This window comes from Peromyscus maniculatus, chromosome 13 (genome assembly GCF_049852395.1).
Source record: "Peromyscus maniculatus bairdii isolate BWxNUB_F1_BW_parent chromosome 13, HU_Pman_BW_mat_3.1, whole genome shotgun sequence".
Classification (NCBI taxonomy): domain Eukaryota; kingdom Metazoa; phylum Chordata; class Mammalia; order Rodentia; family Cricetidae; genus Peromyscus; species Peromyscus maniculatus.
Genome location: NC_134864.1, coordinates 41,163,396 through 41,181,482, shown reverse-complemented (window position 1 = coordinate 41,181,482; position 18,087 = coordinate 41,163,396). Strand labels below are relative to the sequence as shown.

Here is an 18,087-nt window from a genome sequence, read left to right as displayed (position 1 = left end):
TCTCACATTCGCACACTAACACATCCGCCAACACACTTATACGTGATCATATGCACAGGCATACGCACATGCTTGCACACAAGCTTGCTCACATACATGTCTACAAACACTCACTCATGCACACTCACATGGACATATATTTGCACCTTTGCACACTCATCCACACTCACACACCATAAGAGAACAAATCTAACAGTGATGGTTATGGGTCAGCAGACTTTGACTTTATCAACAACGACTAAATAGTGGCCGGGGCTTTGTCCATTTCCTCCCCAAAAGACCATCTTTCTGTCATTTCAATCTATTGTTCATTGTATTGCTTTCTCTTGTCTAGTTAAATTTCCAGTCATTGACTCCAAAGTATGACTATTCATTCAGCGAATCAAACTAATTGTTTTTCTAAATAGCTCTTTCTTTTTTTTCTCCATTGCCATCCTCTTTCAGGGGTCTGCAGATGAATTTCTAAGCGGTCTTGTTAAATAAAGAGCACAGAGCCAAATATAGAGGTGAAAGGCTTAGAGATCAGGGAAATAGTGAGAACCACCAACCTTACCTCTCCAGCTCTGCAGCTACCAAAAGTGCACTACTTCCTGTCTACCCGAGCCTTTATTGCCTTGCTGTTCTGCCCTCTCATTGGCTCTTAGCCCAGCTACCTCACTTCCTTGTTAGTGCCTATCTGTACAGACCTCCAGGTCTCTATGGTTGGTACTGGGATTAAAGGCTCTGTTCCCTAGTTTGACCTTGAACACACAGAGACCCTCCCTGCCAAGTGATCGGATTAAGGGTGTGTGCTACCTCTGCCTGACTTTTGTGTTTACCTTAAAATGGCTTGCTATTCCCTCTGATCTCCAGGCAAACTTTATTAACATACAAATAAAATATCACCACCTTTCAGCACAAATAAAATATCACCACAGGGGTCTGTATTCCAGTTCCTTTCAGTAGGCGATCATCCTAGAAGGTAATGCCAGTCTTAATGGAGAGGCCAGAGGGTAAAGCTGTGGCAGTAATACTTCCCCAGGCAGCCTCCCACTCAGGGTTCCCAGTTCTAGAGAATCCAGACCATAAAAGGTCAGCGGGAGGCAGGCAGGGAAGGAGAACTTGGAAGAGGCCAGCACAGTGGCAGCGGGGCAGAGTGGATCAAGTGTGAGACCTGTCTCCTCTCACTAGCTGCTGTCCGTCCTCAAGGACCACAATTCTCAGAAGAGGGTCACTGTAGGGACCATGTTCTGCTGATGGCGTCACCCAGGCGCGGCTTTAATACGGGACCCAGAAACATCACCTGCTGCTATCACTACTCAGGTCTCTGATGGCCACTCCAGGGGAAAAAAAAAATCTGATACTCTTTGACAAAAAGTTTTAGTCCACTAACTTACACCTCCTTTGGAAAATACAATGATCTTTAGGATGCAGGAAGAGGAGGGCTGTCCTCGGTCACTCTAGATCCTCTTAAGTTAATGGTATTAACCAGCACAGATACAATATGATGTTGGCTATTGATTCAAGGCCCAGTCAATTGCCCCCAATTCTTCAACTCACTGTCTCGGAGCAAAACTATGAGCTACTACCATGTGATTGACCTCCACCTCTAAGCAAGCCGGGTATGGTCTGAGACACTCTTCCGAGGCTGGCCGTGGAGGCTGTCTACTCCTGAGTCATTTAAGCACAGTCTGGCTGACATCCATGCTCTTCCTCCTGATAATAGGAGCCTGACCTTCCTTTGGTGATCATTCAAGTAGTTCAGATGCAGTTAAATCTACATCCTGGTTGGAGAGGGAGTCATGTGACCCAGACCTAGCCTATGATTCAACCATTGTTTACTTCTGAGGTAGTTGCAAGACACACCAGGTTCGTGAAATACAACCCCAAGCTTTGCTACTCTCATGTGAAAGAAGGGCTCTTCTTGCACAGTTTCTGAATTTTGAAATGCGAGTCTGGGGTTGTTAAGACTCATTCTATTACCTCACGCCCTGAGCCTGCCTGTGAGCAATAACAACAAAAGCTGAGGGAAATGACATGTGGGAGACCATAATCACATAAAATGTAAATATAGGAAGTGATGTGAGAAGTACAAATCTGTACCTTCTTAAAAACTTTTTAAGAAAAGAAGTTTGTCTGAAATTGGAATGTACCTGGGTGCCCTGTATTTTCATTTGCTGAACATCGCAATCTGAGCATCAGGTAGCCTGGGCCTTTGAACTTCTGCATTCATCTGCACCCCTGGACTTCTCAGCTACATAGATCACAGCCTTCCTGTCTAGGCATTAATCAGTTTGAGATGGGTTTCTCTCAGCTTGAGGAAAATAAAATTTCCCCAGTCATGTGGAAGTTCTACCATCTTCAAGAGCAGGGGGTGCTCTCTTGACAAAGAATGCAAGCCAGGAAAAGGTCAGAGGCTGGACAGGTAGGCAATAAGAGGACAACAGTTCTTGGCTGGCAGCCTGGGTCATGAAAGGCACTTAGTGAGAGTAATGTATGATAGCAAAAGGGAGGAAAAGCCAGGGACAGGGAGGCCGGGCTTAGGATGCAAACCCTGGGAGCCACAGGCTGTGTGGGTCAGGGGAACGCAAGTGTGTTCATACCCGAGCAACCAGCTCAGCTATCTGCTCACATCCCCATCTTCGGGTTTCCTTACAGATTGCTCCCCTGCCCTAAGGTCTGAGCTATTTACAGAGAACAAGAGCAGATTCGAATCTCTAACACAAACTGCAAGTGATGGAAAGACGCCAAAGTGTTCTTACAGTTCGAGGGGCCAGAGGGAAGGGAGGGAGGAGAGGAAGGAAAGAGATCCATTTCAGAGCAGCCTCTGTCAGCTGTCACCTCCAGCTGGGGAAAGGACATTGAAGGCAATCTGGGTAGGACAGCAAAGAGACAAGGGTCTCTCTGGCACCTGGGAGTGAGCAATCTGATCCTGGGGCCCCTGAGCTCTTGAGGGGTGGGAGGGTAAGGAGTCTTGTAGATTCCAGTTTCCCTACCCTGCCCTGTCTCCAGGCGCCAGCCAGTCACGTTGTCACTGTAAACAAACAAAAATGGGGAGGCCTGCCAGGACAAAGGACTGGGGTATTTGCAAGCTGAAGGGTCAGGTTGGATGGGGCCACTGAAGATCTCCTTCCTGGCTTAGATTTCTGAAATATGTTCACAAGAGCTTTTATGAAACACCTCGTGTGTGCTGGGTTGAGGGTTTAGGCAGACCTTTAAATTCACTTGACATTAGTTCCTCTCTTGGCTTTCTTTGTGAAGGGCTTTGGCGATGTAAATCAAAGCTAATATCACCCTTATTTGGGGAACAAGAAACTGGGCTGTGGGTTTCCCGAAGTGACACCGGACAGGGGTGTAGAGGAAGAAAGCACCGGAAGCCATCGCTAATCTCCAAATCCATCCTCTTCCTCAAAACCAGCATGCCCCTGTCAAAGCCTGTGTGACTACTCCCCACAGTTAACTACAACGGAATCAAGTTGTTGGTGCTTTCAAAAACCTGAATATTGTGGTGGTGAAGATGACTGGGAACAGTTGGCAAAGAGGATGCTTTACAAAGAGCACCTAGCATCACACAGCACTTAGGGAAAATGTAAGTGTTGTAATGGAACATGTTGTTACATTGAAGTCAGTGTATAATATAAAATGTAACGTGTTGGACCCCATGCCTGGAAGAAGACGGAACTGCAATGGCTAGATGTTGTTGTTTGGTTTTACTCTTTTGGGGGGCTCTGCCACCCAGCTCCCAAATAAATCACACGAGGAGGATTATTCTTACTTATAAATGCCTGCCCTTAGCTTGACTTGTTTCTAGCCAGCTTTCCTTAAATTATCCCATCTACCTTTTGCTTCTGAGCTTTTCCTTTTCTATTCCTAAATATCTTCTTTTGTCTCTTACTCCATGGCTTGCCGTGTAGCTGGGTGGCTGGCCCCTGGGTCCTCCTCCTTCTCTAGCTACTTCTTGTTTCCCTTCTAGATTTTTCCTTTTATATATTCTCTCTGCCTGCCAGCCCCGCCTATCCTTTCTCCTGCCTTGCTAGTCGCCATTCAGTTCTTTATTAGACCATCAGGTGTTTTAGACAGGTACAGCACAGCTTCACAGAGTTAAACAAGTGCTTCATAAACAAAAGTAACACACCTTAAAATAATGTTCTATGACAGCTAGATTATATATTAGCTGTAAATTCAGATACTTAAATGAAGTTATAAATATGATAAAGGAAATGATGAAGATACCTAGGGGTTACTATGGATACTGGAAGGGACTGGAGAAAACTGAACTAGAGCCAAAGCTGGTATTTCCAGATGGACTTCTTGGAGGCCAGGGCATTTCTGTTATTTTGTTTTTGTATTTAATTGTGGTAAAACAAAATAAAACCACCCAGGATAAGATCATAACTTCCCAAGTGCAGTGTGGTTATTTTATTGGCTAGAGGCACCATGATGAAAAGCAGACCTTTAGAATTCAATCATCGGGCTCTGTGCAACTTAATGGCTATGGATAGTTAACTCTCTCTCCTATCCCCAGCCACCAGCAACCACCGCTCAACTCTGCTTCCATCATCTCCACTATTTTAAACACACAAATGATCCTGACTTGTTCGTGGGCACATAGCATTCACGTGTGGCTCTTTGCTGTCTTCCTCAAACTGATTGTATCATCTTGCTGGCTTAATTAACTACTGAGCAGTATAAAAACCTCTGACATGTTTATCTTACAATGTCTAAGGGTTGTATTTTTGCCCTCCAAAGACGAACTAAGAAGGACACGCTGCACATCAGGTTTCCCAGATGTTCATAATAAAGGCAGATATTTGTCAAAAGTATGAAAAGAACTTTTCTTCATGGTTACCAGAGGTTCCTCCACTCCTGGCCTCTGAAGGGAGCCTGTTCCTAGCCCTCCCATCCCTTCCTGCCGACCTGGTCACATGATCTTCATCTCTTTCCTGGCCAAATCAATTTTCTGTAAAAGCTGTTCCTTGTCCCCATTAATGTGTAACCAAGAGATGTGTGTTGACTGGCTTCCTTCCCTGCAGAGATTTCTCCAGGGTGTTGCCAGGGAACAAAGCCTTCCCCTGCAGAAAATAATATCTGAAGGTTGAGATTTCTGGAAGAAAAAAAAAAGAGTCGCAGATCACTTTTTAGCAAAGACAATTTCAGGGGGCCTGACACTAAGTCCTCAAGTGACTCCCCCACCAAAATCCTTAAAAAGAAAATAGTTGGGGAGACAACAGCACCAGTTACACAGAGCAGATTATCTACCCATAGAACAATTCCAAGTCAGGGCGAACAACCCCGAAGGAGAGGGTCTCTGCTGACAGCAGAATGTTGTCTGAGGTGCAAAACTGTATCTGGTACAGTCAAACAACAGACTCGTAGAAGAATGAACACTTGAGTACACAAAGTAAAGAAAACCAACACACTGCTCTGTACTGGGCAGCGCTCAGTGTGGCAGAGCTACTGTGAAGAGCTGAAGGCAGGCAGCCCTAGCATTCTGCTGCTCTCTGCTTTGGGAGGAAAGGGGCGGGGCTTTCAGAATACTCTGCTACCTGGCTAGTTGCGACCTATCAACTCCAAGCCTTCCACGTCCCCACACTGAGCACCGGGGTGTGGGAGAAGAAAAAGATGGACGGTGCTTTCTAAGAACAGTTAGAGTAATGGGAAAGCTTGCATAGGGTAGCCTGTCCCTGGGCTGCTGCTTGTGACTTCCCTTCAGTATGTGGTGAGCTTTCTCTCTGCTCTGGAGCAGAACCAGACCTTCAGATGTGGTGTCATTCACTGTGGGCCAGACTTGTCATCTTGCAGTCACCCAGCTTGAATGGGAACAGCTGATAACCAAGGAGACTTGGGCCACAATTCATCTGTGGTCTTAGATAAGCTGTAGCCACAAGAAAAATAAAGGCATCAGCAGTCCCCATCGAACAAGCTCCACATTTTCCTTTAATGCCTTTGTCTAGCCATTGCCAGGCCTCACACAGACCTGGTGCAGGTCAGTCGGCCCACAGAAAAGAGCCAAGTATTTCTTTGATCAGAGATGCTTCCTCTACCACTCAGGGCCTAGTGCTAGACATGCTGTCCATTTCAGAAGTCATCGGCCAGCCTTTGAAAAGGATTCTTCAGTTGATGGTTGCCATGTGATTCAGCCCATGCCCTTCCAGCCCTTTGCCCTCATGTCAGCTTCTGAATGCGGACAGAGTTAAGTGTTCCCTCGGGAACAGGTATGACCGTGCAGCGGTCATCCTCTGGGAGGTGACACCATCCAAGCCCATCAGACTGTGAAGAGTAAACAATGGCTGTGTGATTGGGTGAGTGTCCGTAGAAACCAGGACACAGAGCTAGAGGCCGGGGCCATGGAACACCTCGGCCTGTTTGAATCACTCATCAGTCCCTGCTTCTAGAGCCTAGCCTGTTTACCTCACCATTAGTGATGAGTTCATTTCGGGTGGTGAACAGAAACAAACACCGTTTGCAAAGAATAATTTAAACATAGTTGACACGATACGGAAAACAAACACAGAGTCGTTGTATGGAGTGCATATTATCCACTGGTCCAGTGTGCTACATTACCGTCCTATCAAGCCTTTAAGGTGTAGATTAGAGAAGTTCAGAAATGTGCCACGAGTCCAGAGATCTGCCTGATGCCCAGACCGCTTTCATCAGCACAGCTGTTCCTCCCACGCTATTTACTTGGGTTGTTCGCCCTGATACCTAACGTAACACTCATTGGCTTTTGTTCTGGGTTCTCTGGGTTAAAAAGTCTTTGTGATAATTTACCAAGAAAAAAAAAGAGAGAATACAGTGTCCCCACACACTCTTGTATTCACACTCCAGTAAACTCCTCACCAACGTGGAGTAAGTGATTCAGTGACCAGGGTGGGTGGCATGGGTGAGGAAGAACAGACAGGGATCTCACCCACAGGGCATTTCTACTCTGCCAGTCCCTACGCCTCGAGGCTCTTCCTTTCAAACATCATGCATTTTATAGAATGTGTCACCTGGACTGAGCCCCACACCGCTCTGTATTTCCTAAGCAAGCTGAAACAGTGGGTGTTTAATTACTGTTTTTATCGCTTCCTATATGTCAGCACTTTAAGAGGCATTTTTAAATGCATTGCTTCACTCAGTTCATTCATATAAACATGCACGGTAGCATCCCCACTCTACTGATGTGACAGCTGAAACCAGCCGAGTCCAGCCCTTGCAAACACCTGATTCATGTTGAAGCCGCTAACCACGATCTGAAAGGTAATGGATTCTTTGTCAGCTCTGTTTTCCGGTTAGCCACCAATCTATTTGACCTGAGCATCCCTATGGAGCTGAGGGAAGAATCCATGTAACTGTGGTTTCCCAACAAGATTGCTCAACATTTCTATGGCTCTCCTAACAAGGCTGATGTCACTCCTCTGGGTAGTGTTTTGAGGTATGTGAAAGGGTTGGATCACATATCATGTTAGCTACCTGTTATTTCACTGTGTACAGCCTAGGCATAAAGGAATGCCAGGGATCATTTAATAAAATAATAGCAAGTATTGAATATATCAGTCTTTATAACACTTTAGAATATTTAAGCATGCCTATGTGTAGCCACTCACTTTGTTTTCATCACCATCAGAAATTATTCTTAACGAGTTTCACCAAGATTCAGTGAGAAGACAGACCAGCACTTGGCACAAGGCCTGCTGCGTATTATATACCCCAGATTATCTATTGCCTATTATAATTTAACTCCTTTAGGTTGGTGGACAATGTGATCCATTTCTTTCCACGTGTTCAAAGATTTTCAAAGGATAGAGAGTCCTGGATTATTTTTCTAAGGATTTCTATTTTATTTTTATGTGTGTGTGTATGTATCTGTGTGTGCATTTGTACAAGTGTGTGCTAGTGCACATAGAGACCAGAAGAAGACATTGAAGCTCCTGACACTAGAGTCACAGGCAGTTGTGAAGATGCCTGGCATGGGTGCTAGGAACCAAACTCCTGTTTTCGGGAATTATAGCAATAGCCATGAGCCACAGAGCCATCTCTCCATCCTCGAGTTCTGGGTTTTCATAACATTTTTTCCCCTTCAATTTGGTGCTCCTATTTATTTGTTTGTTTGTTTGTTTGCTTTGCTTTGCTTGCTTGTTTTTTGGTGAAAGGTAAAGCATGTTCTTTTGCACTGAGATTGCCTTGTTTGATAATAGGGTGGTAGCCAGGTGTGATGATAGGGTCCTAGCTCTTTCTCCTACACTGGAACTCGGGGTGGCACAATGTTCATGGCTAGCAATACTGAGAAGGGGACAATGGAGATCCCTTGTGGCTCATGGCTGTCTTTGGGACATTCAGTGAACAGCTTTGGAGAGGGAAATCAGGCACAGACAATGGGTCTGCTGGAAGAAGCATTCCCCCCACACACACCCCAGGAAGCCAGGAGACAGGAGTGAGAGAGTGCATCTCTATCCACTAAGTCCCTGAGAACATTTGGCTTCTCTGCCCTCTGTGTGAACTCCAAAGACTTCAAAATGGCCTGTATCTGTTCCCCCGATGAGAGGCACGAAAGCTTCGCTACATGAAGTTGTAGGAACTTCTTGAGGAGATGTAGGCTTGAGACACTTATTTCTAGTCAGTTTAAATACTTGGCTCATTTCAAAGTTCAGAAAATCGTATATTACTTTTAACAGTTAACCTAAAAAGGAAATCAAAAGTACCCTGGAGAATGGACTTGGGAATCATTCCTTGGTGATCATCTGAACTGTTGGACACCAACTAGACTGTCTCCATCATGAGCGTGACCAAGCCCAGGAGCTCCAGCCTTTGGGGACATCAGAAGACATTCCTTCAGGGCCCTCCCTCGTCACCATTCCTGGGGCGATGGGATGAGCTCAGTTGCAAAGCGGGTCATTTGAGTCCAGGATGGAGATGACCACTGCCGTGGATGGGTGTGTGGACCCAGGCCAATGTAAATGTCTGGTAGGGTCATTTCCAAGATGAGACAGCCTTTACACTAAGCAACAACTTTGTTGTGTTGTGCATGTTTCCTTCAGGGAAACCCTGAGGCAAGAATATAAGATTAATTATTTCTGTAGAAACTGGAGACGTAACAAGAACCCACAAATTAAATACTGTACTGCGGTGAACAGAAGCTCTGAAAAGAGAAACGTAAGAAAAGCTCTCCCCTACACACATGCTGTGTGTGTATGTGTGTGTTCACGTCTTTGCCTAGCTTTCTGCCATACATCAATACACCACCCACAACATCCAAGGAAACATTTATATAAAAAACAAATGTTAGTTTAAAATTGGAGGGAGGGGTAAGAAGCCAAATGGGGGGAAGCATCTAAAGGAGAGGACAGCTGTTGTCATGACACACTGCCAATTACCCATCTTGCCAAGGGGGACATGCCCAATGGACCGGGCAGGGTGGAATGGATAGATGTGTGATTGGATTATATCATGTGCTGATAGTCTCACCCCTAGTACTTCAGCATATTACCTTATTTGAAAACAGTGCTTACAGAGACAACTGGGTTCAGTGAGGTCATTGGGGTAGCCCTAACTCTCTCATCTGACAGGTAAACTCACAATGGGTCGGATATGCAAAGAGGGACGAAAGTCAAAGAGAACTCTTAAAGCTCGGGGCCGTCTACAAGGTAAAGCCAACAGCCGTGGTAGATTCTCCCCTCTTGGCCCTAGGAAGGAACTATCCTGCTAATAATTCAATCTCTACCTTCTGGATCTATGAGAAAATAGATTCCTGTCCCTGCCACCAGGTTGTAGTTGCTATGGAAACAATGTGGCTAGAAGCAGCAGCATCTTCTTAGCCTCTTCAGGAGTCAGGCTCCTGAGAATGTACAACAAGCCTCCTTTCTGTATTCTGGCCATAAACGCAAGTTGACAATATGTAAGTGGTATCTGGTCTAAGAGTTCAGGCCTCTGTGAGCTCATTGAACAGTACTGAAGAAGACGTTTTCAACACTGATTAAGCCCCCAGCATGAGCTTCTTTTATCCAGGAACACAGTGAACAGTGCAGGGCCCTGGAAGTCTGTGGGTTTTATTCCTTCACTGTGGGTCTGCCCTGTGTTCATCCGTATACCCATGATGGAACATTATCTCCTGACCAGCTATAAACTCTCAACAAAGGCAGCTTAGAAACATTCCAACTCACCCTCTCGTGACATCAAGGGCATGGGGATGAGAAGAACAGAGGAGTTGGAAAGCCACTCCGTTGACTGATAAGCATGGCCTGTGTCCTAATTCCAAAGCTGGGGTTTTGAGGGATATAACATATTGGCTTCTTTCTATAGAGAAACAATTCTTATACGGTGGTTATTTTGTTTTGATTTTTAAGATGAAGTCTCACTGTGTAGCTCATACTGGCCTCAAACTCATGACAATCCTCTTGCCTGAATTTATGCCTGCTCCCTTTGAAATGTCTCCTTGGTGCTCGGGATTGAACTCAGGGCTTTGCATATGCCAGGCAAACACTCCACCACTGAGTTGTATCTCCAGCCCTGGAAGCGATTTTTAATGTGAGAATTCTAACGGCACTCCCCTTGCTCTGCAGAGTTCTCCTGCATGGAATGAGCTCTGAGGTCACCTGGCTTCTCTGTAATATCTGTGCAGGTGGTTTGCCAGTTCCAATCCAACACTTACGAGGACAGGAAACTTCCTCGATTCTTTCAGACAGCTCTAATGATTACAAATTCCTTGACAACCACCCAGAAAACCACGCCAGGCTGTTGAAGGTAAAGATATGTGTTTTCAGTTATCCAAGGTAAGCTGCTGCCCAGGGATGGTCCTTAGTCCTCCAAAGTCTCTTTGATGAGTACAATGATGCCATTGGTTCAGATGGCACCTCATTCCTAATGGGGCCCATAGTAATACAAGCTCCTTTCTGGGTGGTGGGGCTTGGTTCCCAGTTCAGAGAACACTACAATTGTCTGGTCTTTTGGACGGAAAAGCTTGAAGAGAGTGATGGGGCAGTGACTTCAGTTGAAAAGAATGGTGGCATCTCTGCATTGAAGAACTGTTTCCTCAAAGAGAAGCTGGTGCATCTCTCTCTCTCTCTCTCTCTCTCTCTCTCTCTCTCTCTCTCCCTCTCTCTCTCTCCAAAAGGCCCACACACCTTTCACTAGCGGCTTTTGTCTTCCTTTAGTTGGTGTTATATACCACAGTAACCTTATCTGCTGTAGTCAACTACATTGACTCAAAGGTTTTAGTTGCCAATCAATAAAGAAATGTACAAGATATGGATAACAACACTAGCCCTGTGTTCTGGGTGCTCATTCTGCTAATCGTGTTTGACTGAAGTGTTCATCTAATTCTCACAAAGGCTGCAAAAGGATTCTGCAGGATTCCTTAGATTCTTTCCATTTGCCTACCCAACCCAAGTCCACATTGTACTTCGTGGAAAGCAACCACAGTGCTCTTGCTTCCTTGCTTCTTACTCTCCACTGGAGTCAACCCCAGGACAGCAGAAGAGATGGGGAGGGAGAGCTGAGGAGGAGTATGTACCTCCTGCTCTCCTGCTGGTTTCCTGAAACAGAAAGCCAGAGCTTTGATTAGTGGTCCTTTTCACACAGCAGTCTTCGGCTTGGTAGATGGTAGTCCCTCTTCCCACTCATTCCCAGAAATGACTCCCCCACCTTTGCTAGCCCAGGAATAGACATAGCCTCTATCTTAGTTTGCTTTTTATTGCTGTGATAAATTACCATGACCAAAAGCAACTTGGGGGAAAAAAAAGAAACCACATTCATTTCACTTTCCATTTTATGACATGTCATGAAGGGAAGTCAGGGCAGGAACTCAGGCAGGAACCTGGAGGCAGGAACTAAAGCAGAGGCAAATGGAAGAACATTGCTTACTAACTGGCTTGCTTATGTCTTGCTCGCCTTGCTCCTGATTTCTTTTATTTTTGGTTGTGAGCCTAGCCTTTCAGGGCTGAGCCATCTCTCCAGCCCTCTTTATTTCTTACACAACCTACAGAAGCAATGAGCTGGGCCCTTCCACATCAATCACTAATCCAGAAAATGCTCCATAGGCTTACCTACTGGCCAATCTGATGACGACATTTTCTTAGCAGAGGTTCCCTTTTCCCAGACGACCTGGGCTTTTACACACACACACACACACACACACACACACACACACACACACACACACAGCAAGCACAGTTTCCTTACCTTCACTAAACCTTTGCAAACAGTCCTATGCCTTCAATGCTCTTCAAATCACTCCATTTGAGTATGCAATTTGTTTCCTCCTAGGACTCTGACTCATGAATATGAACTGTGATTCCCATGACACCACTAACAAAAAAAAATGAGGCAAGAAGTTACCTGACCATAGAGGGTGCATTAGCCCCTGGAGGACCTGGACCTGATCCTTGTATTTACTCCCTGGATGTACTCTCAACCTTGTGTCCTCTCCTCTCTTCAGAGTCGCCCATCTTAGAGAATCACGTGTGGGGCTTCCATACTTGGAGACCCACAGCGTTTTTCTAATATACAATGTTTCCGTAAATACTCTTACAGAACTATCTTGATAAATGTTTGGGCATATTTTTAGCAGTGCCAAGTTCATGCATATATGTAACATAATTTGAAGAGATCTTATCAAATTGGTCTCTTTGCTAATCAAACTAAATATACTCATATAGTATGACCCACTAAGTCTATCCTAAACAGAGGTAAATAGATTTAGACTTGTAGATATGGATGCATATATGGACATGAATATACAAAGAAAGGCTGACACATTCACAATGGGATGTCCTGCTTTGCTTCTGGGTTATACAGACCTTGTGCAGGCATACCTCTTCGGCATCCCTCAAGTACATTCCCCATTCACAACACACTCATGTTTTAAATTAGCTCATTTTTTAAAAGACTTAATATTTACTATGCATACAGTGTTCTGCCTGCATGTATGCCTGCACACCAGAAGAGGACATCAAACCTCACTACAACAAGTGGTTGTGAGCACCATGTGGTTGCTGGGAATTGAACTCAGGACCCCTGAAAGAGCAGCCAGTGTTCTTAACTACTGAGCCATCTCTCCAGCCCCACTTAGCTCATTTTATAGGCTCAGGCCACCTCTACAGCTGTTGCTGTCCTTGGAAGCCATCCCATAGTCCTGGCATCCCAAATATCCTGGGTTCTCCACAGTCTGTACCTTCAACAATGGTCTCCAAGCCTTTTTTCAGGGACTCCAACCATATGATGCCAAGTCTCAGCTCTTCTCCATGGCTCCTTCAATCAGTCACCTCCAGGGCAGTGAAGCCAGTCTTTCACCTGTGGCATCTCCTTTCCTCTCATGATGTCATGTTGTGTAATATTTGTTCAACTCTGCAAAGATGTGCTGCATTTCTTTAACTCTGGAAAGATGTGTTGCCTTTGTTTAACTGTGTAAAGATGTGTTGTTATTTTACCTTGCCTGTGTAAGGCCCCTGATTGGTCTAATAAAAAGCTGAACAGCCAATAACGAGGGAGGAGGTAAAGGTGGAACTTCCAGGCAGGGAAATTAAGTAGGAGGAGGAATTTAGGCTTGAGGAAGAAAGAAAAGGAGACAATGGGGAAATGCCAGGGACCAGTCACACAGATACAGAGGAAGTAGCTAAGTAGGACATACAAAATGAAGGAAAGGTAAAAAGCCCCGAGGCAAGGCATAGATGAACAGAAACAGGTTAAATTAGGTTAAAAGAGTTAGTAGGACAAGCCTGAGCTAAGCCTGGGCATTCATAACTGATAGTACATCTCCATGTCTTTATTTGGGAGCTGGTTGGCGGCCCAAAGACAATGCCAACTACAGTGTCAGGCCTCAGCTTCTTTCCATGACCCAGTCAATCTGAGGGTCTCCAGTACAGCTGAAGCTGCTACCCTTTCCCTGATGGCCTCTCTTGACATCCCATGATGCCAAACCTCAACTGTAACTCCATGCCGTCCTAAATTATGCAGCTCCCATGGAGCCAAAAGCAGTAACATGTAGAGACTCTTACACATTCCCAGGTGCAGCAGTGGGTATGAGATGCTGACCACAGCTTCTGCACACTAACCCTGAGGAAGCACTTCCAACAGATTTCGTCTCAGTAAGGCTGGGCTCTTCTTAATCACAGATGATTTCTCAGACCCAGATGGCCCTATTGATGGTCTCAGCAAAGCAAACATTCACTTCTATATATTCTCAATCCAAAATATTACATGAATGGCCCTGGTAGAGTCTTTTCTTCCCTGTGAACTTTACCAGCCAGACCACCATATTCTGCACTGTTCTCAGCATTATTAAGTTCCCACAACAGATGATTAATCTCTGAACACTCCATGGATTTCCTAGTCTAAAGTTCCAAACATCAGCATAATCTTCCCCCAAAACAACATGGCCAGATCTGTCACAGCAGGAGTCCACTCTCTGGTCCAATTTTGATCTTAGTTTGCTTCTGATTGCTGTGATAAAGTAGTGTGACCAAAAGTGTACTGGGGAGGAAAAGGTTTTTTTCACCTTACAGATTATCGTGCATGATGAGGGGAAGCCATGGCAATATCTCAAGTCAGGAACCTATAGGCAAGAAATACATCAGAAACCATGGAGGAACATTGCTCACTGGCTTGCTCATCTGTGGCTTTCACAGCCTGCTTTCTTATACAGTTCAGAATCACCTGCCCAGGGACAGCACTGCCCATAGTGGGCTGGACCCTCTTACATCTACTACTAATCAATAAAATGTTCCACATGCTTGCTTGCAGGCCTTTCTAATGGAGGTGCTGTAGAATATTAGTTGAAGATGTGTTACATTTGTTTATGCTGTGGAACATTTGCTTTAATGATGCAAAGACATCTTGCATTCTTTTATGTTACTTTTGCTTAACACTGTGAAGCTGTGCTGTCTGCCTAAAATACCTGATTGGTCTAATAAAGAGCTGAATGGCTAATAGCTAGGCAGGAGAGGGATAGATGGAGCTGCCAGGCAGAGAGAATAAATAAGGGGAGAAATCTAGGCTAAAGAGAAGAGTGAGAAGGAAGAGGAGGAGGAGGATTAAGATAAGGAGAAGGAGAGGAAGAACCCAGGGGCCAGCCAGCCAGCCACACAGCCACCCATGGAGTAAGCAGGAAAGAAAGGTATATAGAATAGTGAAAGGTAAAAGCTCAGAGGCAGAGGTAGATGGGATAATTTAAGTTAAGAAATGTTGGCTAGGAACAAGCCAAGCTAAGGCTGGGCATTCATAAGAATATATCTCCATGTATTTATTTGGGAGCTGGGTGGATCCTCAAGGAGTAAAGAGTTATAAACAACAACAACAAAAACTACATGGAGGTCTTTTCTCAACTGAGATTCTTCCCAGATGACCCTAGCTTGTGTCAAGTTGAGAAAAATTAACAGTACAGTCCCCTTACCCTCACTAAATCTTTATAAACTGCTGTGAGGTAATGCTTTCATTTAATAAAACGCTGATTGGCCAGTAGCCAGGCAGGAAGTATAGGTAGGATAAGCAGACCAGGAGAATTCTGAGAAGAGGAAGGCTGAGTCAAGAGACGCCAGCCCACCGTCCAGGGAGCAACATGTAATGGCACAAGGTAAAGCCATGGAACATGTGACGACATATTGATTAACAGAAATGGGCTGAGTTTAAGTGTAAGAGCTAGTCATTAGTAAACCCGAAATAATGACCGAGCAGTTTTAATCATTATAAGCCTCTGTGTGTTTATTTGGGTCCAAGCAGCTGTGGGACCAGTGGGTGACAGAGATTTCTCCTGACAGCGGGCCAGGCGGGACACAGGAAAGCTTCAGCTACAATAAACAGTCCTACACCTCTAAAGTTGTTCAAGTCACTCAATTTGAGTGTGCAATTTATTTCCTCCTAGGACTCTGACTCATGAATGTGGACTGTGATCCCCATGATACCACTGACAAAGAAGGGGTGAGAAGTTACCTGCCTCTGCAGGGTCCATGAGCCTGTGGAGGACCTGGGCTTGTCCTTGAACTAGCTCCCTGGATGCACTCTCAACCTTGTCCTGGCTCTTCCCTGCATAGTCATATGTGTTAGGGATGTGGCTTCCATGAAACTTCAGAGACCCACAACAATTTTCTAATACACAGTGTGGCTGTGATTTCCTTATATGCTTACCTTGGTAAATGTGTGGGCACAGGTTTCAGCAGCACCAAGTCCATGAAAAAAATACATACTTTTATAGATAAAATATACATATGTATGTGTATATGCCTATATACACATACATATGTATATGTATGTATATATATATACATACATACATATATATATATATATATAAACTTATAATTTGAAGAGCTGTTATTACATTGACCTCTTTGCTAATCAAACTAAATATACTTACATAGTAACATTCAGTAAGTCTATCCTAAATGAACGTAAATAGATTTAGATTTGTAGACATGGATACAGATAGAGACATGGATATACAAAGAAATGCTGCCCCATTCATGGAGGGGGTGGCCTGCTTTGCTTCCTGTTGCTATAATAAAGACGATTACTAAAAGCAACTTGGGGCAGAAATGGTTTATTTGACTTACACATCCCAGTCACAATCTATCATTGAGGGAAGTCAGAGCAGGAACTCAAACAAGGACAGAGGCAGGAACCATGGTAGAAAACTGCTTACTGGCTTGCTCTTTTTTGGCAGGCATGCTCAGTTTCCTCTTTTGTACAACCCAGGACCATTTACCTAAGGGTGACACCACCCACAGTGGGCTGGGGGCTGGGCCTTTCCCTGTCAATCATTCATCAAGAAAATGTTCCACAGACTTGCCAAAAGGCCAATCTGATGGAGACATTTTCTCAATTGTGGTTCCCTCTTCACAGATGACTCTAGGTTGCCAAAAATCTAACCAGTATGAGGGAGTTCACTGTCTCTTTGGGAGGGGTATTTTGTTCTTGTTTTGTTTGCATTGTTTTCGTCTGGGGAAGAAGGAGAAGTTGGTGGGGAGTGGAAGTCTATTACTGGAGAATTATTGGGGAAACTTTACTGAATATATGTGATGGCGTTCTGCACAGAAATTTGAAGCACTTGAAAAATAATGCGCTTGAAAAATAATGTTGGAAAGCCAGGCAGTGGTGGCACAAGCCTTTAATCCCAGCACTCGGGAGGCAGAGGCAAGTGGATCTCTGTGAGTTCGAGACCAGCCTGGTCTACAGAGTGAGTTCCAGGACAGGCTCCAAAGCTACACAGAGAAACCCTGTCTTGAAAAGAAAAAGAAAAGAAAAGAAAAGAAAAAAGAATGTTGGAAATATAGTGCCAAATTTAAAAAGTAAAATTGTAGCATGAATCTTAAGTGCTCTTATTAAGAAAAACAAACCTGAAGCCAGGTATTGGGTGAATGCTGGAAGATCAGAGAAACAGAACAAACCATAGCCTCACCTCACCAATTCCTCAGCTGATTCTGTCTCCTCAGACTGGAAGCCTCTGAGTCCTCATCCAGAATGAATCCCAGCTGAATTGCTACTCAAAAGCCTAAAAGCTTAACCAGGCTAGTTTCTGGTTTTCACATCTTTTATACCTTTCTGCTTCCTGCCATCACTTCCTGGGATTAAAGGCTCTTGTTACCATACCTGGCTGTTTCCAGTGTGGCCTTGAACTCACAGAAATCCAGATGGATCTCTGCCTCCCAAGTGACAGGATTAAAGGTGTGAAATGCCACCATTTTCTGGCCTCTATGTCTAGTGGCTGTTCTGTTCTCTGACCACAGATAAGTTTATTAGGATGCACAGTATATTGGGGAACATAATATCGCTACATAAAATGTATGCTGTAATGCCATTTTTGTCAAATAAGAAAAATTCCCTTAAAATAATAACCCATATTTTATACATATCCATGCAAAAATGATACAAATGGTACATGTGAGAAATGATTGCCAATGAGCATGGAAGGAGGTGACTAAAACACTAATGTGGGGGCCAGACTAGAGAAAGGAAATGTCAGATTTCCTTCTAGACAGATAGGATCATTTACAACGCTGCTTATAACATGAGTGAGCCCTCACCATTTTCTGTAATATTTCCATCAACCAACATTACCGACCTTAGGAAGAATTTCCGCAAGCTGATGGCTACGATCAGACTTAAGTTCTGTCCGTCTTAATTCAGTTTACCTTTCTC

General features: G+C 44.5%; 1 long non-coding RNA gene across 1 annotated transcript; it reads left to right on the top strand.

Moving 5' to 3' along the window:
* Window positions 1-9,501: 9,501 nt before the first annotated feature.
* On the top strand, window positions 9,502-16,126 carry LOC143268305 (uncharacterized). The gene is made up of 3 exons (XR_013044093.1): window positions 9,502-9,605; window positions 10,521-10,701; window positions 12,223-16,126. It is a non-coding gene; the product is annotated as an uncharacterized LOC143268305 (long non-coding RNA).
* Window positions 16,127-18,087: the final 1,961 nt, after the last annotated feature.